The sequence below is a fragment of the Bos indicus genome, chromosome 24 (genome assembly GCF_029378745.1).
Source record: "Bos indicus isolate NIAB-ARS_2022 breed Sahiwal x Tharparkar chromosome 24, NIAB-ARS_B.indTharparkar_mat_pri_1.0, whole genome shotgun sequence".
In the NCBI taxonomy this organism is placed as follows: domain Eukaryota; kingdom Metazoa; phylum Chordata; class Mammalia; order Artiodactyla; family Bovidae; genus Bos; species Bos indicus.
The window spans coordinates 42,833,177-42,837,589 of record NC_091783.1 but is presented as its reverse complement, the minus strand read 5'-3'; the positions used below and the strand labels follow the sequence as shown (position 1 = coordinate 42,837,589).

Sequence of the window (4,413 nt, the reverse complement as noted above, 5' to 3'; positions counted from 1 at the left end):
ACCATTTTTAAAGTTTTTATTGAATTTGCTATAATATGCTTCTGTTTTTTTATGTTTTGGTTTTTTGACCCTCCAGGCATGTGGGATATAGCTCCCTGACAGGAATCAAACCTGCACCCCCTGCATTGGAAGGTGAAGTCTTAACCACTGGACCACCAGGGAAGTCCCTTGGAAGCCAGTTTTAGACCCAGAAGTCCTTGGCAACCAGGGGCGGGTGGGCACTCCCACGGGAAGGTGGAGGAGCCAATACCCAAGGCTGAGGCTGTTGCAGTTTGTACTGTTTCTGCTCAGACTGCCACTTGTACTAGCAGAACACAGAGAAAAGAACAGAGTATTCCTAATCTTGTTACATGAGAAAAAAACCCCTAATTTGAAATTGCCAGGGGAGGAACTCCCCTGCAGAAGGTTGAGGGGAACAGAGTTAAACATACAAGGGAGGAGAATGCTCTGATAGCTTCACAAAAAAGAGCCCAGAAATGCTGAGACTGTATGATTCTTGGCTTCAGAGTTTCTTGGACCTGATAAGTAGGAATTTGCAAAATGAGCACATTTTCCAAGAAAGGAGGATTTAAAAACTCTCAGTGAAGGCCTCCAATGAGAAAGCCCCAAACAAACAGTAAATTCTTGGCAAGGAAGCAGAGTAAGAGATGTGAGAATGAAGAAAAGTGTCAACAGTGTAAAAAAAGACAGAACACCACAGATCTGAACTCACAAGCAGTGGCTCCCAAAGAGTGTGAACAGAGGAAAGCCAGTTCATCTGCTATTTAGGTCCATCTGTCTGTCCATACTTCATAGCAACAGTCGTTGTATGGTATGTGGGTGTGTGGCCTAAAGCAGAGGCTTGGCTGAAAACCACAGTTTCCCAGGAAGTGGTGTGTATGTGTCTGTGTGTGTGTGTGTGTGTATGCAGGGTTCCAGGTGGTGATGAGCATGGAGGTGCTGAGTTCACTGAAGCTCACTGTTTGCCCAGGATGTTGGACAGACCCATTCAGAGAATCCCTTCTGGGAGTTACCCATTACAGGTAGCCCACCTCTGATGTACAGAAGGCCTTCCCCCGAGGGGTTGTATTTGTGCAAAATACGACTGTTCACACACTCACTGTTCAATCATTATTTAAGTTACGGGACACCAACTTAAGTGAGATGGTTGGATAGGATCACCAATTCAATGGACATAAATTTGAGCAAACTCTAGGAGATGGTGAAGAACAGGGAAGTCTGGCATGCTGTAGTCCATGGGGTCATAGAGTCGGACACGACTTAGTGACTGAACAATGACAAAAACAACTCATGTGCTAGATTCTTGAGGTAAAGACAACGTAGTGAAGACCCAGGAACATCCTATTCCAGTACAGCCAACTGGGTGCGTGTAGACACTCTCACAGCTGGAGTCTCGGTGCCCTTGAGAAAGGTGCCCAATCCAGCCTTGGAGGCAGCAGAGAAGGCTGAGCAGATGAGGAGGCCTCTGCCGGGAACTCTGAAGGATGACGAAGCATCGGCAGGGGCTGGTGAGGAGGGAGCAGAGGTCGAAGAGGCTTGGAAACACAGCCATGTCAGCACATGTGTGACCCCAATCAGTAGTGTGAAGAGTGTGTGTGCACGTGTGCATGTGCGCATGTGTGTGATATCCAGGTCATCTGTGGGGCTCACAGTGACCTCCACCAGCAACAAGAGCAGAGGGTGGGGAGTGGTTCTTCTAAGAGCCACCCCCTAGATGGCAGGTCCTGACAGCCGCCTCAAGGTCACCGTGTGTATTTTGATGACCTCGAGCTCATGGTCCCTCTGTTCTCAGCTCACAGGGATAAGGAGACAAAGTAGAGCTTGCTTTGGCAGCATTTATACTAAAACTAGAACGATACAGAGATTAGCGTGGCCCCTGAGCAAGGATGACGTGAAAATTCATGAATGTTTCCACACTTTTAGAGGGAAGGGACATATGTATACCTTTGGCTGATTCTCATCGTTGTATGGCAGAAAGCAACACAACATTGTAAAGCAATTATCGTACTATTAAAAAATTAAGAAAAAATTTAACAACAAGAGGACAAAATTACCTTTGAGTTTTGCCTCTTCCTCACACTCCCAGCCAGCCTCTTGTGGAGAAGACACCATCAGTGCCTTTGACAAAGGCAGAGGTGAGGGGGTTTGGATGGGAGGATAAGAGAGGAGGAGAGTGGAATCCGTAAAGCACAGCCCCTCGATCACTGAGTGTTGGCTGCAGAATTGCACAAGGAGAGTATTGAAATGCTGCCCAACTTTTAGTTAGTAGAGTCAAGAATGAGTAATGAATATCCTGTTCACAATCGTAAGGTACCAGGGAACACCAGACTTCAGCCCCCAAGCCCCTTTCAGGGCCTGAGACACAGCCTCTCATCAGGATCTCGAGCATCCACACGGAGATGGACAGAAACCACCATTCATGACCACTCACCCTGAACAGAATCACAGGCCCATGTTTTCCCTTGGTGACACCATCTCTGGCCCAGAGGCCTGGCAGCAGCACTGTATTCCACAACTAATAAGATGGGGTTGATGGAACTGGTGCACTTGAGGGTTTTCCCTAATTTATATGCTGCTTCTTTACACTTCCTGTCTTCCCTCACCTGCACACACACACACACACACGCACACACAGACACACGCTGTGTACACCTGAGGTAGTTTGTGGCTTCCAGGATTCCTCATTAAAAAAGTGGAACAACATTTAAGAAAAACATATCATATAAAACGTACAGTACAAAACCTGAGAGCAAGTCCTGGACCAAGAGCGAGTCAGGAGTGTGACCCTAGGCTCAGAACTCACAGCCTCTGGGACGCATTTTCCCGTGAAGCTAGCAATGCTGGATGGAATGTCCTTTCGTGTCGCTAAGGGATTCTGTGCAGTTCAAGGTCACACGAGCTCAGTGAACTCTGCGACCCCAGGGCATGGAGGATGTTCATTTGATGCTTTAGGTTGGAGTGTTCTTTGCTCTCCAACGGCTGGAGATAATTAATTGCAAATCCAAAAATACTATGCGCAGCCCAGCTTTAGAGATGAGACACTTTGTAGATGGTATTTCCATGAAGTCTGCTGGATTTATTAGCTGTGGAATACAGACGGCTGGGCTCGTCTGAACCGACTTCAGGAATGGGATTGGAGCAGAACTGACTCCAAGAAGCCAGAACCACCTGGGGAGAAAGAGGTGACACTGATCTCATGAGACCTGGGATCTCAGTTGCCATAGTAACAGGGGCATGGGTGTGAGCCACAAATGAAGCTGAATATGAGGCTTTTTAATCTGAATTCTTACCAGAAATAGGAAAAAAAATGTTTTCAATCAGCTGGAGAAACTTTATTTGGACACATTCAGGTCTCTTCTCCAGCAGTAAATTTTATTTTCACTTCCATATGCAGGTCTATTACATACATTTAGGCAAATGATGGGCTTCCCTGGTGGTTCAGTGGTAAAGAATCCACCTGCCAATATAGGAGATGAAGGTTTGATCCCTGGGTTGGGAAGATCCCCTGGAGAAGGGAATGGCAACCTGTTCCAGTATTCTTGCCTGGGAAATCCCATGGACAAAGGAGCCTGGTGGGCTACAGACCATGGGGTCGAACAGAGTCAGACACAACTGGGCACACATGCATGTTTTCTTAATTTAACTTGTGATTCAATAAGTATAACAGAATAATTTCAAAGTAAATGCATACTTTCCTTCTGAAAAGCTATCCCTTTCTTTTCACCCCAACCAGACGATGAGTGACATAATACAAAAGAGCTCGAGGGCTGTCTGTTGTCAGCGGCTGGAAGTGAAACTTCTGGCGAGATGATGTGTCTGAACATTAAAATTCAGCAGCAGCTTCAAGCCTCCTGGTCTGGATGTCTTTTGTTTAGACCCCTCTTTTTTTTTTTTTTTTTGGTTTCTGTTGCCTCAGGATGAAAAGAAAGAAAACTCAGCCTGAGATAGCTTAGCTGGCTTTTGGCACCTAGTCTCTAACTCAGAGAACTGCAATGCTTTTAGCTCTTGTAACTCTGACCTAGAGGAAGGCAGGATGACATCAAGCTAACAAGAAAAAGGTGTTGGAGGTAAGACTTGGATGCAGCGAAACATCGAATTTATCTCCTTGACTTCAGCACTTTCTTAACTCGTCCCAGTAGCAGATACAAGATTGAGGAGATGTCTCGGGTGGAGTCAGGGAAAGCGCTGGGGGTCATCTCCACCCAGAAAACCTATTCCATGAACTGGCACAGAGTGCGACCCTAGGCAAGTTCCCTAAACCAGAGACTCTCAGAGTTGGATTTCCAAGGGTAGACTCTGGGAGTTTCTTTGAATTTTTCAAAAAATTCATGAGGGGAAAACTATTATCTTAATAAAACTAAAATGCTATTTACCCTTTCTAGCTATGTTGACTTTGGTACTTAAAAGAAAAGA

At 46.0% G+C, this 4,413-nt stretch overlaps 1 pseudogene; it reads left to right on the top strand.

Annotated features, from left to right (window-relative positions):
• The first annotated feature begins 1,821 nt into the window (after positions 1 to 1,821).
• Positions 1,822 to 1,921, top strand: LOC139179543 (U6 spliceosomal RNA; annotated as a pseudogene).
• The last annotated feature ends 2,492 nt before the right edge of the window (positions 1,922 to 4,413 follow it).